A 24,691-nucleotide genomic window follows, 5' to 3' on the forward strand; every position below is an offset into this window, starting at 1 on the left:
TAATTAGAAATTTCCTTTGGCAGTTTGAGTTCCTGTAATTTTTTTCCACTGATAAAGTTGGAATTAACCAAATTATACTGATCAATTCACTGTAAAGTAATATATGGTTTTCCAAACTGAAACTCGTGATTTTAGTTCACCAATCAACACACGTAGGACTACTAGCCTTGAGACGGTCCATTCCCAGGATAAGATTGTAGCACCGTAAAGAAATAACCTTGAAAGTAGTTTGAAATCCATGCTCTTGACACCACCATTTGTAGTTTTTCTTGAACAAAAGGGGTCCCCCCCCCCTCCATTTTATTGCATAATTAAAACGGAGCACAGAGTTTAAAACAACATTCGGTCATCCAAAATTTTAAACCTCCCGCTGGCCAGGGCATAAGAAATCTACTTATTACAAGCAACGCCAACAACGCCTGGCAGCCATATAATCAATAAGGTTTTTTCCAAAGGTGGAGTGAGTCCTTAGCTGCCGATTTTTTCTGGAGCATGGTCAACCAGAATGCGCCCGAAGGAAATAGCCTCCAGATCCAGCGACGCCTCTAGCTCGGCCCTTCATCTCCAGGCGATGCGTAGTATTTGTCCTCTTCTATGGTCCAGAAGCCGGAGACAGCGCCGTAGAAGGATAGACCGATCCCCCTCGCATAGAATTTTCCACTGATGAAAAATGAGCTGATCATCCCCAGGATAGCCTGAGTAATTGTCCACAAAATGCCGTGAAAACACATCTTATCATGCATAATCCAAATGCTCCAAATGATAGCAACACAAGCAATGTTAAACACAGTTTTCTTATTATTAGCGTTCCAAAAGACATATTATTCCTCCATATTGTTCGGTTGGTTAAATTCAAAAATCTCAGAATAACATGCCAACTGAACTCTAGCAACAATGCAATCAAAGAAGAGGTGGTGTACAGTTTCTTTTTCACTGCAATATAAGCATGTTTCACCATCTACTTGTTGCCTCTTTCCTAAATTGTCTCTAATCAGAATCTTCGAGAGGGGGAGTGTTGAAAGGGGGGAAGGGGAGGAGCCCCCGGCCACCTCGCTCGGGGAGGCAACGCGAGGGAGCGGGAGCGGGGAGACTTTACTGTTTTTGCCACTCGAAGTGAAGTTTTATTGAAAACACAGTACTCTTCATATATACTTTTTTGTGCCTAGAGTCTAGAGCGGCTTGCTTCGGACCTGGATCGATTAATAAAACGATAATTATCTAGCACTTCCTCGGTTCCTCCTCATATAAAAGAGCAAGAGAACCAACAGTATCCAAATCCGGCGGCTTTTGAATAAGAACTACACTTCTAATAGGTTTCTTCAAACCATAAATAAAAGTAGTAGTACGGATCACTAGGTGTAATTATGGATTATGAGCTAACATTTGATGCATAGGGGGATTGGATGTCTCTATATAGTCATGCACACTGTCAACCTGCCTGAATATGTCAAACATCGAAACAGTGCTTGAAATTGTAATTTACCAAAACTAAGACAAACAAACTCGTAAAACTCTTCCAACTCCATTTTCTCTATCTTCATTCCTACTGAACGCAACCACATTTTCGCTTGACTTGTAAAATACATCATCGCATAGCCCTTCCAAGAGGCTTGAGGGGTTTGAAATAATTGAAAATACTTTTCACAGCATTTCTTCCATCATTTAGGATTGTCTCCATCGAACACAGGAAATTCACACCTAGTATGTTGGTGCTAGTTGCATGATCCATAGTAAGTGGACCACAAATCTCTGGGTGCAAGGAGAATACTTCTTAGTTACAGAAGGAGGGGTATGAGGGGTCGACATCGTACCAATGGCCAAAGGCAACACCATGATGGCAACACCAAGCTGGCCCCATGCAGCCGATTCGTCACGGCACCCAATTTGGCTTACATGTCCGATCTTGTGCAGTGGAACATACTTTGCTGATGCAGTCCGAGTCGATGGCGAAGGAGAATACTTCTCAGTTACAGAAGGAGGGGTATGAGGGGTTGGCATCGTACCAATGACCGAAGGGAACACCAGGCTGGCCCGTGCAGTCGATTCTTCACGGCACCCAATTTGGCTTACATGTCTGATCTCGTGCGATGGCACATACTTTGCTGATGCAGTCCGAGTCAATGGCGAAGGAGAATACTTCTCAGTTACAGAAGGAGGGGTATGAGGAATCGACATCGTACCAATGGCCGAAGGCAACACCATGATGGCAACACCAGGCTAGCCCCATGCAGTCGATTCGTCGCGGCACCCAATTTGGCTTACATGTCCGATCTCGTGTGGCGGCAGTGACACATACTTTGTCGATGCAGTCCGAGTCGATGGCGAAGGAGAATACTTCTTAGTTACAGGAGGAGGGGTATGAGGGGTCGGCATCGTATCAATGGCTGAAGGCAACACCAGGCTGGCCCCATGCAGTCGATTCGTCACGGCACCCAATTTGGCTTACATGTCCGATCTCATGCGGTGGCACATACTTTGTCGATGCAGTCCGAGTCGATGGCAAAGGAGAATACTTCTCAGTTACAGAAGGAGGGGTATGAGGGGTCGGCATCGTATCAATGGCCGAAGGCAACACCATGATGGCAACACCAGGCTGGCCCCGTGTAGTCGATTCTTCACGGCAGCCAATTTGGCTTACATGTTCGATCTCGTGCGGTGGCACATACTTTGCCGATGCAGTCCGAGTCAATGGCGATTCTTCATCGGAGCCGGCGATGTTCTCCGTATGACGAGATGTCTTGCTCAGATCCGTAGAAGGACACCCTAAGATGCAACTGAGTGATGTGTGTTGATCCACGTCCGGCTTCCAATCCTTAAGGGCCTTGCGCACCGACTACAACTCCTTCTAAAGAGGATCAAGGTTTGCCAAGTTTCAATCAAGCTTCTCATTGTTTCGTGGCGACATCCTCTTAGATCCACGTCAGTAATTCAAGCACTGTCTTCATCTGGTCACTCTGAGCCATCTCGTTGAACACATAGTGAGCAACAATTTGGCACAACCGTGATCCAACCCGAGCTAAGGTGTGTTCCAAAGAACCTTGCGTGGCGATTTCACACCTTTTGCCATAGATTTTAGGGATCATGCAATCAATTGGATTTTTACCAGCAGAGGAAATGGTAAATGAGGATTAAAGCTGTGAGATGCCAACTGTAGTTACGATCCTAGTTGGATTACTCAAGAACACCACGAGATTACTCAGGACCAACATGAGATTTGGTTCTATATCCACATCAGGGCAGTGAGATTTGGAATACAACTATACGTGAAAAGAACTATACGTACGTGACTACAACCATGGAATGGCAGTGTACTATACGTGATCATCCAGCTCTGTTCTTCGTTTGTTCATTTCACACAAACACACGTCCGCTTCCTAGCATCTCTTCTGTTCGTCCGTTTGATCCGAGAAACATTACATGCCTCGACAGGGCAGGGCAATAGTTCGACGTATCCAGCGGACTGCTGGCGTCTGTGTCAAGGTGTTACGTCGTTAAGCTGAAGTGAGTGGAAGCGACATTATATTTGAACGCAGAAGCCCCCGATTGGCATACGCCTCTAGAACATCAAGAATATGCCTCCAACCGCTACACCCTTTAGAATCCGAATACAGCAGCTCAGCACAGAAATTAGACGGACTCCTTCTCTGTGTTCAGCTTCCTCCTCGTTATCACGGAAAACTAATGCAAACTTGCATGTTCTCAGCTTTAAATTTCAAACAGTAACAAATAAAAAAAATATGAGTAGGGTGCTCATGCAAATAGGGTAGTTTTTTATTTAAAATGTTGGACTGCAAATAAAGCATCCTCGGGTAACTGATGCAAGAACTTACCTCACATGAAGCTCCGTCAGGGGGTCACATAGCCTATTTGTAGGATCACAGTGATCATAGAAGCAAATATTTGCAGATGAAGATCTCCATTCAGGCATGTTTTCAACAACAAACTGCGCAAATTAACACATCTCATCACCCAGACAAATTTTGCTATCAAAATCTACACTTGAGAACAAATCCACTGATTAAAACTTGCATACATTTATCTAAAGACCTAAAACTTAGAATGGGCAGCATGTAAAAGCAAAATAAAGCAAACCTACATAGTAAAAAGTGAGCTTGTACCATTACCATTGGAGTGTACTGAAATACAAACAATTTTCATGACTATATAACTAGATGGAGTGCAATGCTGTATATGCGCACAGTACAGCAACACAACAAAAACAATAACTGGAGCAAAATATATCATGATGTCACACCAATCAAATGAAGAGCAAGCATGAAATTATCACCATGTCACGAACCAGCTCTCATCAGGGTGGACAGCAGAAACTCGTATACACAAATATTATGTTCCACATCTGTAAATCTTTAAGAAATGTGAAGTTCAAATTTTTCACAAACTTGCAGAAACAAGCATTAGTTCTGAACCTCGGAAACAACAAATAAATTTCAAGGAAAAGAGAAGTTGGAAATACCCTACCTTCTTACAATCGTTATCACTGATGCTAAACTTGATGTATTTCATTGATGGATTAAAGCCACTACTTGGAACTCCCTCGTCACAATACATCATGGTGTAGACAGTACTATGCAGCTGCTTTGGCAAATCAGTGTCGTTTCTGCCACATTAGGTGGATCAATTTGGTCATGCGATGAGTACGCAACAGACTTGTCCTCGGAGGAGAGACTTAGCATGTCAATGACGTAATTCACCGGAAGATAGCCCCAAGGGGTTTTCTCATGTTCCCTGGTTCCAAAAAAAGCCAAGTACAGCAGACAGTTACAAACAAATTTGATAATCCCAGGTAAAATTACAGCCAAGTACAGCACACACTTACAAACATTTTTTTAAACGGATTGCCTCCGTTTCGAAAAAAAACAATCCCAGGTGTAATTACAGCCAAGTACAGAAGACAGTTACCTGGGAATGATAACTGAGACCAGAATGCCATCCTCATTGACAATGTCAGCAGCTTTCTTCAGGAACATGAGCGACTTTCCACCAGAGCCCCTCAAGCTGAACTTGCTGCTCTTTCAAGCAGTAACCTGCACAAATATAATGACTTGCTGAGCTTCAGTTTCACAGATTTGCATTAAAATAATGTTTATGATAAATGATGGGTTCCACAATCAATGATCACTAGTTGGTGCTTGTGCAAGAGTTAGTTTTACACTTGTAGTTTATCTGTTTTGTTTTCTTTCATCTGAATTGAGATTTCCTCCTATTTTCCCTTAAACTACTGCATGCTAAATGATTTTGCATAACTCTAGCCACGGTGGATCTGTGGGAACAAATGAGAACGCTGGAAGGAAAAGACATGGAACACTAGAACAAAGAGACGTAAGAACTTAATAATGTAGTTTCTCTATTACCATATCACTTGTTTTAAGCTCGTCACAGATTGTAATCAAATCAACGTCCTTGATATCGACTAATGCCTCGGCTATTTGTCTCCCTATCGATCCAAAACCTTGAAAACAGAAACAGGTTAGATAATGTTACCAATTAGCATCTGTAACTAGCAATAACATATATTTTAACTAAGCAATTCAATTCTTACCAATTAGGCCAACCTTTAGTTTAAACATGGTGTTGCTCTCCTCAGGGACCCCAGACTGTTTACAACCAAATCACGATAAAATTGATTATCACATTAAACACTGAATTATCAAAAGACGCATAACATGTGATGGTACATAAACATACCTTCCACAGGATAACCATTGGCCCTAGTTCACGACGGAAAGGGTATACATTCATAAAGCACTCATTGGCGATGCCGGTTATCTCACCTACAACAAACCAGTGATTTTTGACAATTCAGTTGAGGAAGGACATGGGGCGTTGCCTTGTAACGAAACAAAAGACAATAACAGTAGTGAACAGAAGGATTCCAAATACAAGGAAACTGATAGTGATTATACATGGTCCTCGCTTCCTCATACCCTTCCCCTTGTGCAAGTTACTCTAGCTGATTGTAATTACTAACATACAACTAACGAATCCATATACTCAAAACATACAACCAACGAACGAATTCCTATATTCCCACATATAACCCTATCGCCATTTCTCAATGATAAGTGCAAATCTCACATGGGTTGCTGGTCAATCAGAGTGTATGCCCATTTCCCGTAAGTGCAAATCTGACATGGGTCGCTGGTCAACCACCAGAATGTAAGCGAAATTGGAATGGGGAAGGAGACAGAGCCAGTCCAAGCAAATTTTGGGCCACGGGGCGAAGTCGAAAATAAATAAATTTTATATCAAACTTTCATATTCTTCTAAACATATTAATAAATTTTATATCAAACTTTTATATTCTTCTAAACATATTGTTTAATCAGACTAAAACCTAAACAAGTATAATGTTTTCCACTTAGTTGGCATAATTAGTCACCCAGCAACATTGTTAAATATTAATTATTGTTTTTTTTTGTCCTACGATTATAACGTACATTAACAAAACAATTATACTAAATTTAAATTATTTATCCTAACAAAAATTAATTTGATGGTTTGCATAAATTATATATATAGGGGGGGGGGGGGGGGTGAGTGTGCGTGTCCATGTTTATTTTAATATCGTCAAATATCTTGATAAAGATTTCTAAAACATATTGTTTAAAAAAAGTTAATAGTGGTTTCTAGTGTATTATTGGGTAAGTATATCTATAGAAATTTATAAAGTATAAATTGAGTAGTTGCCAACTGAATCTTCCAAATTAAGTTAATTAATAAACTGACACTATATGCGTACTAGAAAGTTGATTATGAAGTATCATCACTTATAAGAATCACCTATGCAAAGATAAAAATAACGTTAGTTCAATTTCTATATACTAATTTTATTATTTCATATGCACTTATGTGATGTGTTTGGATTTATCTAGTGCAGATATCAGTCTTTCAAATCAAAACTTCTGCACGAAATTGCACATATAAATCTACCTAAGATGGTGTTTATTACAAAGAGTCTAACTTAATTTAATATCACCAGTGATCTATTTATACCTTATACATGCTATTTGTTTGCAGTGTGGACTTTGCTCATCCAAATTGAGAATTTTGTCTTTCCAACATATTTTATGATACTTCAACCTAATATGCAATATTATGGTTGTTAGTAGTATAGTTTAATGTTTGGGGGCCCTCATCCTCTCGGGGCCCGGGGCAGTTGCCCTGTTTGCCCGGCCTATGGGCCGGCCCTGGAAGGGGAACCGGGGCAAGGGTGGTAATGTAATTACGACGCTGGATTTGGGTTTGGGGAATTTACACGTCGGTTACGGGGACCGACGGCTGTTCCCAAACTTGGGTTGCACGCTATGGCGTTATTGCTACTTTTTTTTGGACAAATCGCGTTACCGCTACTTGGTACAGCAAAACAACTTATTTCTTTCTTGGGCAATGATAGGCGCCCAAAAAATTCGGCCGGCCACGTCCTGACCACCCGATTAGCCTCGCCAGATTTGGTCAAAAAAATCGTGCTCGGTATCCAACGCCCATCGCCAGCCGGTGACGAGCGGAAGCTCGACGCGCGTGTCGGTGAGCGGGTTAACGAGCGAGATGGCGAGGCTCCGGACGTCGACGACGGTGACGATGGATCGGGGGCTCTGTCCCCCAAGTCACTCAGGGGCCGACTCGATGAGCAACTAGGAAAGGTTGATATATACGAAGAGGAGGCGACACCGCTCATTTTGGATGACCGCATTGAGGGTGCGCCTACAAAGTGGATGGTGACGGTTCGGTGGTAAGGGAGGGAGACTCGTCGACGTCGAAGCCTCCTGCCTGCCGATGATGGTGACCCGGCAAAGCGGGCAGGTGGTGTGGGCCGCTAGCCACACGCCGATGCACTACAGAAACAAACAAACAAACAAACAAACAAACAAGAGCACGATAAGCGTATTATACCATCCAATCGGTCAGTTGGCCATAACAGTAGCAATGGCGGCTGCAGTATCCTCGACCGCATTCTTGTCGGCCTCGACCTTCTCGAGGGCGAGACAGTCGGCGTCGGTTGGTGAAGACATGGCAACGTCGAAGGCAACACGGACGTAGAGGAAGTAGATGAATGGAGGCGAGTAGGTGAGTAGGCGCGTAGCCGCTCCTCAAAAACCTAATCGCCGCTCTCGCGTATAGGATCCAGAGAGGTGGGGTTTCGGAGGCCTGCTCTCCCGTCGATCGTGTACGTGGTGAACGTGGCGGAGTCGCCGGCGACAGCAGCAACAAAGGGAACGACATGTGGAGTGCGTGGAGCAGAAGTGATCTGATCTCGTGACGGCTAGGTTTGGCCAAGACCTCGCACATATACACGTCCATTATGTATTCTCCGTTCCTGACCGGCAAAAATAAGCTCGTAGGCATGAGCTCGGCTCGGCTCAATCCCATAAGCCATGGCGCTCATGACGAGGCGTGGCGTGGCGTGGCATCGCGAGGCGGGCGGCGGTGGAGGAGTGCGCGGGGGCCTCTTATCTTCTCAAGCTCCAATGGCATGTGGAAGAGAAACCTTTATAAGGAGGTTCTCCTTCTCCACTAGCAAGGTGGGACTAAACTTCCCACCATCCCTTGTCATGCCACCTACATGGGTCCTTAGGGATTTTTCTGAAATTCTCATATGGGCGCTAGGCCCATCCCACATTTCAACAATCCCCCACCAAATCTCAAGTGGCCATTTTGTCCTCTCTTTCAATTATTGTTTTGATATATCGGCATTTCAGTGAAGACCTGTTAAGGTTGAGCTTCACCAAGAAAACATAGCTACACTTCTTCACAACTGAACAATCGTGGTCCTTTCGATAAGTAAGAGTGTCAAACCCAACGAGGAGCAGAAGAAAATGACAAACGGTTTTCAGCAAGGTATTCTCTACAAGTGTTGTAAGTAGCTGCTGGAAATATACCCTAGATGCAATAATAAATTAGTTATTATTATATTTTCTTGTTCATGATAATCGTTTATTATCCATGCTAGAATTGTATTGATTAGAAACTCAAATACATGTGTGGATACATAGATAACACACTATCCCTAGTGAGCCTCTAAAGGACTAGCGAGTTGACCAAAAGATGGTCAAGGTTCCTGGCCATAGACATGAGATATCATTTGATAACGGGATCACATCATTAGGAGAATGATGTGATGGACAAGACCCAAACTATAAACGTAGCATATGATCCTTTGAGTTTATTGCTATTGTTTTCTGCATGTCAATGTATTTGTTCCTATGACCATGAGATCATGCAACTCTCGGACACCGGAGAAATACCTTGTGTGTATCAAACGTCGTAATGTAATTGGTTGACTATAAAGGTGCTCTATAGGTATCTCTGAAGGTGTCTGTTGGGTTGGCATGGATCATTGACTGGGATTTGTCACTCCGTGTGATGGAGAGGTATCTCGAGGCCCATTCGGTAATACAAAATCACAACAAACCTTGCAAGCAATGTGACTAAGGAGTTAGTTACGAGATTTTGTATTATAGAACGAGTAAAGACAGTTGCCAGTTACGAGATTGGACTAGGTATAGAGATACCGACGATCGAATCTCGGGCAAGTAACACACCGATGGACAAAGGGAACAGCATACGGGATTAACTGAATCCTTGACATAGAGGTTCAACCGATAAACATCTTCGTAGAATATGTAGGAGCCAGTATGGGCATCCAGGTCCCACTATTGGTTATTGACCGGAGAGTATCTCAGGTCATGTCTACATAGTTCTCGAACCCGCAGGATGTGCACATTTAAGATCCGGTGACGTTTCGAAAGTGGGTGTTAGCTTTATAGCAATCATTCGTTACTTGGATGTACCCGCTCTTCTTATTGTTGTTGTTCTTTATCTTATAGATATTGATATCGATATCAATGCCAACATCTAATGTAATGTGTGTTTTATTTGTGGTCCCTAAAGCTATCTCGGCGTTCATGTGAACTAAGTAAGACCGAGGATAGTGCTGACAAGACCAATGGATCCTTGTCGATTGCGAAGATAATAATTGGATGATGGACAAAGTTCAATAATAATGAAGAGACAATAACGATGGATAATTTCAATGAGTAGTACTCCCTGTCCCGTATAAGAATAGAAGACTGGTTAGTTGTGCCTAACAACAGATCGAGTCGATGCGGCTCGATAGGTGACACATGAGCCTCTCTCGGAGTTGTCGGACAGTGCCTGTCATCGGCAGGTGAAGCCACGGTTGGATGTGCTATCATGTAGTAGTCCCTCTGTAAAGAAGTATTAAGAGTGTTTATAGACCATTAAAGTAGTTATCTAAGCACTCTTAAATTTTCTTTACAGAGGGAGTAGTCTCACACATGAATAGAAGACTGGTTAGCTGTGCCTAACAAAAAGTAATGCCACTCTGGTTGAGAGTGCTTGCTATTGTGCATGAGGCCCTGGCAATTGTAATTTTGTTTTAGCATTTTAGTTGTTTATGGCCAAGCGGTATATTTTTCTATGTGGGCAAATTATGATGCACGCACCGTATATGTTTCTGTTTTACTTTGAAGATGGCTATTGTGCGTTGATACCCACGGACATGGACGAAGCCAACATGCAAGCATAGGGGAACAAGTTTGTTCATGAAGGGCGCAAAGTTCATATGAAGTAAAAAAAAAATAGCTACAACAACCATTATTATAGTAGAAAAATCAATTTGTTAGGGGGGTCTAGTCCCCCCCTCCCCCCTAGAATCGTCCCTGCCCACGGAGTTGCAACCTTCAGGACGGATCTAGCGAGGAGCAGAGTACGCCGGTGAGTAATTTGCTGGCAGACAATGTTACATAATACTTCATCGGTTTTTCTTTCTCATTTCAAACTATATAATGTTTCGTTGTGTATGAACGAATAAGAGTGCACTTTTGGAGTGGATTTGCTAGCTGACAGTGAAACCCAACAATACACTTTGAAACAAATTAGAAAAGGAGGCATAAAAAAATATATCATGTACTCCTTCTATCTCAAAATAAGTGACGTAAGTTTTGTACTAAGTTAGTACAAATTTTGTACTAAAGCAGCGTCACTTATCTTGGGGACCACTGGTAGAAAAAGAGGCTTCCGTCCAGCCCCATAAGTCGCGACACTGTAGGAACCGCGACTAATGATTTCTTTAGTCGCGGTTCGGCAGACGAACCGCGACCAAAGGCCTGGGCCAGGGCGCTCGGTGGCCAGCTGGTGCACGTGAGGGGCTTTAGTCGCGGTTGGCCAGGCCAACCGCGACTAAAGGTGCCCAAAGGCCTTTAGTCGCGGTTTGCCATGCCAACCGCGACTAAATCTCCTCCCCTATAGATACCAGTTCAGCACACTCACTTAGCCATTTGGTGCCACTTCTCTTCACAAGCTTCACAAGGGGGTGTAGGTTTGCTTTTGGTTCCTCTTATGCACACAAGGTGTTTGATGAAATGCCCCAAGAGCGTGAAACAAACATGATATGAAGTGTTGGAGCCACACTTGAGGTTCCTCATTTATTTTTTCCTCCTTGATCGCGGTTAGCAACTTGAACCTTTCATGCATGTGTGTCATTGATAAAATATGCATGTGTGTTGTTCATTGTTTAATTTCTATTGTTTATAGCTAGTTAGTTTAACAAATGCATGATGGTTAATTATATATTTTATATTATAATAATGCAGATGAATCGGCAATGGATGTACGGTAACCGACTCTCCCGCGAGTTCACTACGGGTTTGAAAGATTTCCTCGTAGTGGCTAATGCGAACAAGCAGAAGGGTTTTGTTATCTGTCCATGTGTTGACTGTAAGAATCAGAAGGGTTACTCTTCCTCAAGAGAAGTTCACCTGCACCTGCTTCGGCACGGTTTCATGCCAAGCTATAATTGTTGGACCAAGCATGGAGAAAGAGGGGTTATAATGGAAGAAGATGAAGAAGGGGATGATTTCATGGATGAAAGCTATCTTGCTCATTTCGGTGATACTTTCATGGAGGATGCTGAAGGTGAAGGGGAAGGTGAAGGTGAAGAAGAGGCACGTGATGAGACCGTTGATGATCTTGGTCGGACCATTGCTGATGCACGGAGACGCTGCGAAACTGAAAAGGAGAGGGAGAATTTGGATCGCATGTTAGAGGATCACAGAAAGTCGTTGTACCCCGGATGCGATGATGGTCTGAAAAAGCTGGGCTGCACACTGGATTTGCTGAAATGGAAGGCACAGGCAGGTGTAGCTGACTCGGCATTTGAAAACTTGCTGAAAATGTTGAAGAATATGTTTCCAAAGAATAACGAGTTGCCCGCCAGTACGTACGAAGCAAAGAAGGTTGTCTGCCCTCTAGGTTTAGAGGTTCTGAAGATACATGCATGCATCAACGACTGCATCCTCTACCGCGGTGAATACGAGAATTTGAATGAATGCCCGGTATGCACTGCATTGCGTTATAAGATCAGAGGCGATGACCCTGGTGACGATGTTGAGGGCGAGAAACCCAGGAAGAGGGTTTCCGCCAAGGTGATGTGGTATGCTCCTATAATACCACGGTTGAAACGTCTGTTCAGGAACAAAGAGCATGCCAAGTTGTTGCGATGGCACAAAGAGGACCGTAAGTCGGACGGGGAGTTGAGACACACCGCAGATGGAACGCAATGGAGAAAGATCGACAGAGAGTTCAAAGATTTTGCAGCTGACGCAAGGAACATAAGATTTGGTCTAAGTACAGATGGCATGAATCCTTTTGGCGAGCAGAGCTCCAGCCATAGCACCTGGCCCGTGACTCTATGCATCTACAACCTTCCTCCTTGGTTGTGCATGAAGCGGAAGTTCATTATGATGCCAGTGCTCATCCAAGGTCCGAAGCAACCCGGCAACGACATCGATGTGTACCTAAGGCCATTAGTTGATGAACTTTTACAGCTGTGGGGCAGACCTGGTGTCCGTGTGTGGGATGAGCACAAAGAAGAGGAATTTGACCTACGAGCGTTGCTTTTCGTAACCATCAACGATTGGCCTGCTCTTAGTAACCTTTCGGGACTGTCAAATAAGGGATACAATGCATGCACGCACTGCTTACATGAGACTGATAGTGTACATTTGCCAAATTGTAAGAAGAACGTGTACCTTGGGCATCGTCGATTTCTTCCGAAAATTCATCCAGTAAGAAAGAAAGGCAAGCATTACAACGGCAAGGCAGATCACCGGCCGAAGCCTGCGGAACGCACTGGTGCTGAGGTATTTGATATGGTCAAGGATTTGAAAGTCATCTTTGGAAAGGGTCCTGGCGGACAATCAGTTCCGAAGGGAGCTGACGGGCACGCAGCCATGTGGAAGAAGAAATCTATATTCTGGGAGCTAGAATATTGGAAAGTCCTAGAAGTCCGCTCTGCAATCGACGTGATGCACGTTACGAAGAATATTTGCGTGAACCTCCTAAGCTTCTTGGGCGTGTATGGGAAGACAAATGATACAAAGGAAGCACGGCAGGACCAGCAACGTTTGAAAGACCCTGATGACCGGCATCCGGAATGGTTTCAAGGTCGTGCCAGCTACGCTCTGACCAAAGAAGAGAAGGTCATCTTTTTTGAATGCCTGAGCAGTATGAAGGTCCCGTCTGGATTCTCGTCCAATATAAAGGGAATAATAAACATGGCGGAGAAAAAGTTCCAAAACCTGAAGTCTCACGACTGCCACGTGATTATGACGCAATTGCTTTCGATTGCTTTGAGGGGGCTCCTGCCGCAAAATGTTCGAGTAGCCATTGTGAAGCTATGTGCATTCCTCAATGCAATCTCTCAGAAGGTAATCAATCCAGAAGTTCTACCACGGTTACAGAACGATGTGATCCAATGTCTTGTCAGTTTCGAGTTGGTGTTCCCGCCATCCTTCTTCAATATTATGACGCACCTCCTGGTTCACCTAGTCGAAGAGATTTTCGTTCTCGGTCCTGTATTTCTACACAATATGTTCCCCTTCGAGAGGTTCATGGGAGTATTAAAGAAATATGTTCGTAACCGTGCTAGGCCAGAAGGAAGCATCGCCAAGGGCTATGGAAATGAGGAGGTAATTGAGTTTTGTGTTGACTTTGTTCCTGACCTTAAGCCGATTAGTCTTCCTCGATCGCGGCACGAGGGGAGACTAAGTGGAAAAGGCACGATCGGAAGAAAATCAACGATATGTATGGACGGCCATTCTCTGACTGAAGCACACCACACTATACTGACCAATTCCAGCTTGGTGGCTCCGTACTTTGAGAAACACAAGAATATTTTACGCTCGGACAACCCGGGGAAGCTTGAATCCTGGATTAGGAAGGTCCACATGGAGACTTTCGGCAGTTGGTTGAGAAAACATTTAATGAATGACAATGATGTTGTAGATCAGCTGTACATGTTGGCCAAGACACCATCTTCGACTATAACGACTTTCCAAGGGTACGAGATAAATGGGAATACATTTTACACGATCGCCCAAGATAAAAAGAGCACCAACCAAAACAGTGGTGTCCGCTTTGATGCAGCAACCGAGAATGGGCAAGAGGTCACATATTATGGTTACATAGAGGAGATATGGGAACTTGACTATGGACCCTCCTTTAAGGTCCCTTTGTTCCGGTGCAAATGGTTCAAGCTAACAGGAGGTGGGGTAAAGGTGGACCAGCAATACGGAATGACAATGGTGGATTTCAACAATCTTGGTTACCTTGACGAACCATTCGTCCTAGCGAAAGATGTCGCTCAGGTTTTCTATGTGAAGGACATGAGTAGCAAACCGAGGAAACGGAAAGATAAGAAAACGATCAGTACATCATGCGATGATCCAAAGCGCCACATTGTTCTTTCAGGGAAAAGAAACATCGTGGGAGTGGAGGACAAGACAGACATGTCAGAAGATTATAATATGTTTGCTGAAATTCCGCCCTTCAAAGTGAACACCGACCCAAGCATTAAGTTAAATGATGAGGATGCTCCATGGATACGGCACAATCGTAAGCAAGCAGGGACACAAGGGAAGAAATGATGTGTAATAATTTATTGTACCAAACTTTGTTGAATGGATCATGTGAATTATATTACCCGTGATGTGTTTGGTGTCCATTTTCGAATGATTCGAGATACCACTGATGATACATGAAATTTGGAGTGATTTAGTCATACTCCTGCCTAGGCGTATAATATGCATACTCGTAGTCTTCATAGCCGCCGTCGTCGTTGTACTGGTAGTCGTCGCCTTCTAAGTTGCCGCCGTCGTCGTCGCTGCTGTCGTCGCTGTCGTCGGGCGGCGCTCGTGGCTCGAACTGAGGGTAGCGCAGGCGGGGGATATCGCCGGCCGTGATGTAGTCCATGACGCTCTGCAGAGTCCGGCCGTACCACCATAGCCGACGGCCGGCCTCGTGGAAGTTCCCAGGAGGCAGACCGTCCTCCACATACCTGGCGAGCGCCCTCTCACGCCGATTGATGAAGAAGGCGTCCCAAGTATGCTGGTTATCGGGATGCCAGCGGGGATTCATCCGCTGCTCCGGCGTGAGGTCGAGGTAGTAGTGGTTCGTGATGGCCGCCCGGCGCGCAGTACCCTGAGGGACGGGAGGGACCGGCACGCCGCCGGCGCTTAGGCTCCAGCCGGTGGGGACGCGGTAGCCCGGTGGACAAGGGTAGTTCGAGGCGCAAAGCTCCTCCACCTGCTGGTAGGTTAGAGTGGGTGCGGTGGAAGCCATGAGAGAGTGATGAGAGATTGTAGAGATGTGATAATGCTGGCCAAGCCGGGCTACATATATGTAGTGAGAAATGGCGGGAAAAATGGGAGCGGGAAGACAGGAGGCGGGAAGAAAGAGGCGGGAAGACAGGGAAGAAATGGCGGGAAGAAGAGGAATCCAGAGCTGGTCATCTAACCTTTAGTCCCGGCTGGTTGGTGCATTTTGAATTGAATTAGTTTTATTTTTCTTAATTTTTTGATATATTATTTGTATTTTTAACATTTTGAATTGAATTAGTTTTATTTTTCTTAATTTTTTGATATAATTTTTGTGTTTTTAACATATTGAATTGAATTAGTTTTATTTTTCTGAATTTTTTGATATATTATTTGTATTTTTAAGATATTGAAAAAGAAAAGTATTTTGAAAAATACCTTTAGTCGCGGTTGGCCAGACCAACCGCGACTAAAGGTCGTTGCGCGCGGGAACGAAAAAACCCTTTAGTCGCGGTTGGTTTTGCCAACCGCGCCTAAAGTTTACCTTTAGTCGCGGGTCGCCTCCCCAACCGCGACTAAAGGGGGCGGGCTATAAATACAAGGGCCTGCCGCCGTCTTCTCCGATTCTCGTCTTCTCCGATTCTCTGCCGCGCGCGCCGAAGGCCTGCCGCCGTCGCCCTCGCCCTCGACGCCGCCCGCCGTCGCCCTCGCCCACCGCGCGCGCGCCGCCTCGCTCGCCCGCCCTCAACGACGCCGGCCGGCCTCGGTACTGCCGCCTCGCTCGCCCGCCCTCGCCGCCTCGCTCGCCCGCTTAACGCCGCAAATTTCTACAGAGTTTACAGAGTATAAACTTTGTATATACAATTCCAAACATATACAATACAAAAATATAACTGATGGTGTATCCAATGACATGCATTTCGTAAGTTAATGGACATAATTTGTGTGTAAACAAGGTCAAAGTTTGTGATTTTTGACTTTTGAAAAAAATCTATACATACTACATTATGGAATGGATGGAGTATAAATTTTCTTGACATGGATTGTTTAAGTTGTAGGAATAAATCCCATATGGTATAGTTTTTTCATTGATGTTTATTTTTTTATCGGGACAATAACTCCAATAACATAAACTTCCTTAAAGACTTTCACACAATCCATGTTTGTTTTAATGAATGTCCTCAACAACCATACACTGCACTACCACCAATTTATATGCCGTGTTCTCTGCATGCTTCAGACTCACTGAGTTTTGACACATCTGAGAAACCACCTGTTAGCAAAAGAGGGAAAGCACTATGCAAGAACAAAGAAAAAGAAATAAAGAAAGGGAGGTCATCACTTCATCTTGAGAATAGAAGACGTCGGGAAGAAAACGCTCAGTTGATGCGACCGCTAGCATCCCACGAAGAGAAAACATATTGTCGAGCCCTATGATTTCTCGATGCACCTGCACAGTCCCGGGTCTCATACTCGTGTGGTTAGTACACACGGCAGTGATGAGAAAAAAAGTATGGTCTAAAACGTATAATCATTTGAATTTACATAAAAAATGACTTAGTTTAACAAAAACGGTAAAATAACTTAGGGTAAGAATTAGTTTAACAAAAACGGTAAAATAACTCCCTCTCCGTGACGCCGTCGTCTGCCGCCCCGTCTCGCGCTCTACCGCGACACCCTCTCCCACCCCTTCCTCGCCCCCTCCTTTTGCCACCGCCCTTTCGCCACCGCCACCGCCACCGTCCCCCTTCTTCACTTAATTAATTTGTTTTTACTACATGTTTTCAGGACTGACATAATGGCGGACGATAGAGCTGACCCGATTATGGACAACTATGATCCGGACGGTGAAGCACATATGTTCGGCATCATAAACGGCGATATTCTATATGTGCCGACCGGAGAAGAAGAAGATGATATCTCTTCTTATCTGAACCTTGACGGTGAAGATGAAGGGCGCCGTCGGCAAGATGATGCCGAACAAACGTCGATAAACGACGATCTTCAAATGGAAGTAGCAACCACCTCCGGCGCCGAGGTATATATACATTGAGCCTCTGGTGATACAAACTAACTGATTTGAATAAATATGTGTGTACTAACGCGCGCTACTCTCTTTCTTATTTTAGCCCTCGGCCGGATCGTCGAAACAATCGAGTACGTCGTCAAAGCGTGGCGCAACCAAGACGATGAAACAAGGAGAAACATGCACCATCGAGGTTGTCGATAGTGCAACCGGCAGGCCGCTGGAGCCCCGCAAGAACGCCACCAAGTTTGTCAGCCAATGCGGAGCCGTTGTTAGAGACAACGTCTCGATCACCGTCCAGGAGTGGAATGAGCCAAAGAAGGCACGAATTGCTGGTTTCACTTTTGTCGATAAGAGAACAAAAAAAGATTGCTTCATGAGAAATGGAAGGCGGACTGCAAGAAGAAAAGAGAGCCCGAGCCCAAGCCAGTATTTTCTGATGAGCAAAAGAAGTGGGCTAAGTCATTTTTGAGCACACCGTCCCAAGCCGCGAAGAATCTGCCTGACGACTATGCACGTGAACTTCGTAGGCAGGCATTCATGTTGAAGGAGAAGAAAGAGCGGGCGGAGAACCAGGAGAACAAAGCCTTGGAGGAGGCCGAGAAAACGGAATTAGAAAGTAAAAAAAGCGGGAAACGAGTTGCCCAGCTCGGGGAACAAAGTAAACAATCGATTGCCCCGCTTATAGTGAAAGCCGCCGGTCCGGATGACCCCGATATCATAGCAGCTGCGGCAGCACATGGATTGACTGTAACGAGTGCCAGAGAACAAACGGCCAACTTAGGTATTACTCTTCGTGAAATGTTAGGCCTTGATGAGGCGCCAGTGAAGGAGGTAGTAATTACATATGTGAAGAATGGGCCTCTCATCGAGCCTGCGCAGGAAGAGGATCTACCTCCACAAATGAAAGGTCTGCTGAAATGGTACAAGGGTTACATAAAAAATAAAAACGCCAAAGATTATATTTATGCGGAAGTTAGATATGAGCATCACTTCAAACATTACTATGTACAAATTCATCTGAGTGAATTGTTCCAGCTTTTCAATCTGCGGCGAGCTCGACAAATCTATCATCAGTTGCTACGTTCTGTAAGTGATTTATTTATACCCCATCTCGTTCATATTGCCTGCACTATATATATGTCGTAACTATATTGTTGTGTCTGCTATTATACATGCAGAATGAAGATTAAGGAATGCAGAGTAAGGAACATCCATGATGTTGGGTTCATTGACCCACACATCGTTAATGGATATGTGTTGGAGCATCACCCCGCCGACATGGAGGCAGACCTGTGGCAGTTTCTTACAAAGCAGGAACTCAAAAGTGATATTCTATTTCCTTACCATTTTGGGTGAGTGTTTCTGTCTTGAGCACATTCTCTTTTGTTTACTCCATGCATGGTATGTGGCCGGCTAATCGATGAGTTATGCATGACGTACTGTGCATGTATCGTGTCCGCAGGTTCCATTGGATTCTGCTAGTAATTAAAGTTGACACCTCAGAATGTCTCGTCCACGACTCTCTGAATATGGATCCAAAGCTTTGGGGCGGCATGAGAAGAATGCTGCAGAAGTAATTATTTTCATTCATTTGCGCTCTATATCGATCGGCCTATTTCGTTCATTTCCTAATATCAAGTAACTAATAACTCTCTTGTTCATTTAATTTTCTTTGCCTCGTAGGGTTTGGAGACGGTTCGTAGATACAAAGGTCGGTGAATTCAAAAAAGAGCTAGAATTCAAAAGGTCAAAGGCTAAAAATGGTGGGGATATTCAGCCAGCGGGGACCAATCTATGTGGATACTATGTCTGTGAGATGATCCGGAGATACACCTCTGAGCGGGTTCCGAGTGATACCAATGCTCAGCGGAATAACCTCCGGGTGATGCTTAGTCCAGAAGCTCGCTTCCAACCACTTCAAGAGGAACTAGCTGGATGGTTCAGGAGGGAAGTCCTCCATCGTAAAGGAGAACACCATTACGAGGACGTAGAACTTTATATGCATTAAATTATGTATGGAAACTTGTTCAAAATTGTATATGGTCATCCGATGATATTGAATATATATTGTATATTCCTCTTGAATTCTTTTTGGTTCTAATTTCAAATTTGTTTGAAATTGTACATTCATATGCATGTATGTAGTACCGTAGAATATGTGAAACTCCTTCAAAATTAAAATAAAGCACAAAAGAAATAAAACAATACAAATTAAACAGAAAACAGGTTTAGGGGGGGGGGGGCTAAACCCTGTGGCGGCCTTTAGTCGCGGTTGGCCAGAAAAACCGCGACTAAAGGTCCTCCGCCCCGACGGCCGCCTGGCGCCCACGTGGACGGGCCTTTAGTTGCGGTTCTTAAGCAACCGCGACTAAAGGGGGGGCCTTTAGTCGCGCCTATTTGGTCGCGGTTACGCAACCGCGACTAATGGCAGTTGCGAACCGCGACCAAAGGCCCTTTTTCCATCAGTGGACGGAGGAAGTAATATTTTGAAACACAAGAAATTTGCGAGACTAAATATCATAAAACATGGCATGAACCTCAAAAAAGGACGGACGGTGAATGCATGCACGGTATTTCATCAGAGTATACAAAAAACCACTCACCACACTTTTTATTTGGGCGGTTGTGTCAAGCAGGGCATGAACCAAAGGGATTTTGCCCAGTCCACGTCCAATTCGGATCCCAAGTGTTTATTATCAAACATCTCGCGCGGCCGAGCCATCCATTCCGATTTCAACGGCCTCTCGACGTCCATGCCGGTTGGTGCGTGCACCCAAGTGATCTTGCCGGTGACCACGTCGAAGGCCCGCAAGCCTCGACGGCCAGGGCATTCAATGGCGAAAAGCTCACGCAGAGCGGGATGTTGGCGAAGTAGATTGAGTTGGGCCTGAGCCAGGAATTGTTGTCAACGGGGACCGACATGGACTGGTTGCGATCTCCGATGAGGAAGGCGCGGCGGCCGACGATGCTCCCCGGAGCGCTAAACCCCTCCTTGCCAGACGCGTCGAGGCCGTAGCGTGTCACGGCCATGTCCCAGAGGTTCCAGCTCGGCGGGTATCCATTGCCCTCGCTCCGGCTCCACACCACATGCAGCGCGCCATCGGCGTAGAAGAGAAAGCCAGGTGGTATCCGCGGCACGTGAGCAAGCCGTCCAAGGGTGGCGACAAGACGTGGAGCGGCACGGGAGAGGGAGGCGGCGCGGCGGCCATGTCGACCACCCACACCTGGCCGCTGGTGGCGATGTAGTAGAACTTGCCGTCGTGGTACGCCACGTCCAGCTCCCGCCTGACGCCCTCGTGCTCGCGGTCACCGCCGACAAGCTCCGGGAGCGGAAGCCAGCGGTGGGTGCCGGCCCTGGTGCAAAACACAGCTTGGCTGCAGGGAGACACGTAGGCAGCGGCGTAGTCGTGCGCGCTGGGGCTCGGGGAGAAGGCCACCTTCCGGACAACGACGTCGAGCTCGAACTCGAGATCGTGCTCGGTATCCAACGCCCATCGCCAGCCGGTGATGAGCGGGAGCTCGACGCGCGCGTCGGTGAGCGGGTTGACGAGCGAGATGGCGAGGCTCCGGACGTCGACGACGGTGACGATGGCGAGCCAGGAGCCGTTGGAGCCGACGCAGCGGGCGCGCGCACCGTCCGGGGGCGTCCACCGGAAGGAGTTCATGGTGGGCGCGGAGAGTACGAGGAAGGAGTCGGTGCAGCCGTCGACGCGGGGTACGATGACCCACGGCGCCGGCATCGCGCGGGCTTGCTCTTCCGGGATGGCTTCCCTCCAGGTGCGGCAGACGGCGCGGAAGCATATGCGGGCAGGACGGCGAGGAGCGCGCCCACGCAGCTCAGGAGATCGGTGGGCAGGGCAGCCCAGTTCACGTCCATCCTGCCGGCCGCCGAATCCACACGACATCGCTAGCAGCTGGTTATCAATCAATCATCAACTTAACTCATTGCCGCTAAATGGGTGCACGACGAATAATCCATATATATGGACAATCGCGGGCACCGCCGCTAATTAACCGAGTCCATCTCTACTTACTACAAGCTCTACAAGATCCCTATATAAGTACTCCCTCCGGTCCTTTTTACTCCAACGTATTAGATTTTGGTCAAGCCAAACTTTACAAAGTTTGACCAAATTTATATTAAAAAATATCAATATCTATAATATTAAATATATACATTATGAAACTACATTTCATAGAGAATCTAACAATATTGATTTGGCATGGTGAATGTTCATAACTTTTTCTATAAATTTGATCAAAGTAGAGATACTTTGACTTCAGACAAAACTTATATGCAGACTAAAAAACACCGAAGGGAGTACTACTACTAGTTTGTTTCGGATTGCAACTCTCGAAACAGGAAAAGATCAGATTACCTAATAACCAACAGATCCCAATTCTTTCTTAAGAAAAACAGATCTCATCGGGCGCACGTCGTATGCCAAAACAACAGCCGGCATGATGGCCGTTAGATGCACAGCTCCTGGCCGTCTGATCCCTTCCTTATACTCCCATGGTATTCAGAGCCATGTCAGCTCTTTCCCACTCCATATAGCTAAGTTGATTGATCCTTTCCGACGGTTAACCCAGTTTTCACATGGTATACAGAGTCAGCTCTTCCTATCGTATCTAGCTATGTCGAGATCTTCTGGCTGCGCCCTCCCTTGCTTCCCTCGGTCACACTACCTTTAAAAATTTTATGCGGGAGAACCTCCTGGTTTGGAGGGCACAGGTTCTGCCGCATGTGAAAGCGGCGGGTACGATGGGCTACTTGGATGGCTCACCCACGGAACTGCCAGTTGTGATCCTCTCGGAGAAGGAGGTCTCCGGGAAGAAAGAGGTCACGAAGACGCCAAACCCAACACATGTTGTATGGGTCACGCAGGATCAGCATGTTCTTGCCTTTCTGATCGCATCGCTGTCTCGCAAAGTGTTGCTGCAGGTTAGCTCCTTCACCACAGCCGCCGGCATCTGGAAAACCCTGCTGCAAAGTTTTGCCTCATAGTCGAGGGCAAGGGTGATCCCGCTTCGCTCCGCCATCGAGCATACGCGCAAGGGAGACATGTCCTCGGCGGTGTACTACAGCAAGATGGTGAGCATCGTCGACGAGCTGGCCGCCGTCGGCAAGCCTCTGGACGAGGACGATGTGGTCCCCCATATCCTGCAAGGTCTCCTTCACGAATCCGATTACAACGGTTTCGTGTCGGCAATCTCCACCCGCACTGCCAACGATCAGCCGATCGGTCTTGGTAAGCTTTTTTCAATGTTGCTTGCTGCCGAGTCCCGCATAGCTAACCAGTCTTCTATTCTTATATGAGACTACTCCCTCCGTAAAGAAAATTTAAGAGTGTTTAGATAACTACTTTATTGGTCTATAAACGGTCTTATATTTCTTTACAGAGGGACTACTACTCAATGACATTATTCATCATTACCCTAAAAAAAGACATTATACATCGTTATTGTCTCTTCATTATTCTTCAACTATGTCCATCATCCAATTATTATCTCCGCAGTTGAGAAGGATCCATGGATGAGTTGCTCCCTAATCTGTTTCTTGCTAGCTTCATCCACCAGAAAACTTGCAGGCTCATGATTCATGGCACTACACCCACTACACGGGTCTTCATCACACAACTCGATTCTCCTCAAGACGACAGCCCGTACCATGACAAGTCTTATATAATTCATCACCTTGTCCTCTTCCTTAAAACCTCTCATCACGAGCAACTTCAAGTTCAAGTGCCTTGAATCCTCGGATGGTTCCCACGACACATTGGTCTTCTCAGCACTATCCTCGGTCTTACTGAGTTCACATGAACGCCGAGATAGCTTCAAGGACCACAAATAAACAGCACATCACATTAGACGTTGGCATTGATTTCGATATTATTATCTACAAGACAAATAATAACAGCAATAGGAAGAGTCAACACATCCAAGTAACGAATGATTGCTATAAAGCTAACACCCACTTTCGAACTAGTTTTTGGAATGGCCTATATAGCTGCCTGGAACAAATGAATGATTTTTGAGGATTCCCTAGCGACTTGGAGGAATCCAACATGTGAGATTAGACCTCACAGGAAAAATTATGCATCGTGCATGAATATTATCTGTGAAAAAAAGCTGTGCAGCATCCAAGCAAGATTGTGCATCATTACTGTATAATTCATGAGATCTCCTTATTCGTGCATCTCAAAATGGTCAGCATGTGACAGGATAGAGTTATTGGGTATTTTAAATTTTGATGTTACACACTTAATTAAACAGACATGTCGAAATTTCCACGCCAAGATGTGGGTTAACTGGAAGAAGAGAAGTAACGGACTTACATAAAAGTTCTCCAAGGAAGGTGCACCTTCGAGGATAAACATGGTCCAATTCAGATCGCACTCTGCAAAGATATTGTAAACATATGCATCTCTCAGTTTGCTGAATATAGGAGTGAGTTTTCGAGGATCTTCAGGTTCAATCCAAATCTGCAGCAGAACGAAGTATGGAAATACGAAGAATGTGTCATGATGTTAACAGGGAGTCCGGGACATGTTGAAACAAACAAACATGATGTAGAGGAAGAGGGACTGTAACTTACCATTTGAGTGCGAAAATTGGAGGAAACCATCCATAAGGTTGATCATCAATTTATTCCAATAATTCACTAAAAAACTATGGATAAATAAATCTTTGCCGAACACAATCAAGAAAAAACGATGTGAACTACAAATAGTTCATACCCGAAGAGCTAGAGGTATTTTATTATTTTATAGCTATGAAGAACTATTGTGCAACATGAGCATAAGAAATCATCGACAAATTGACAGGTTCATGCCATAAAAACGAAATTCCAACAATGTGCATCTATCACCCCAATTTGATCTTATAAAAGATAAAATATCAGAATCATGCACAAATATGACATATTATCTCACTGAATTTTGAATTTATACTGAATGAACATAGCATCAACAATTGGTTACTTATTAATAGCGAAACATCAGAATCATCGGAAAATATATTATAT

At 45.1% G+C, this 24,691-nt stretch overlaps 1 long non-coding RNA gene across 1 annotated transcript; it reads right to left on the bottom strand.

Moving 5' to 3' along the window:
• Positions 1–3,199: 3,199 nt before the first annotated feature.
• On the bottom strand, positions 3,200–4,362 carry LOC123439170. Its single transcript, XR_006630039.1, has 2 exons — positions 3,831–4,362; positions 3,200–3,703 (listed from the first exon to the last, which is right to left on the bottom strand). It is a non-coding gene; the product is annotated as an uncharacterized LOC123439170 (long non-coding RNA).
• Positions 4,363–24,691: the final 20,329 nt, after the last annotated feature.

The sequence above is a fragment of the Hordeum vulgare genome, chromosome 3H (assembly GCF_904849725.1).
Source record: "Hordeum vulgare subsp. vulgare chromosome 3H, MorexV3_pseudomolecules_assembly, whole genome shotgun sequence".
Classification (NCBI taxonomy): Eukaryota; Viridiplantae; Streptophyta; class Magnoliopsida; order Poales; family Poaceae; genus Hordeum; species Hordeum vulgare.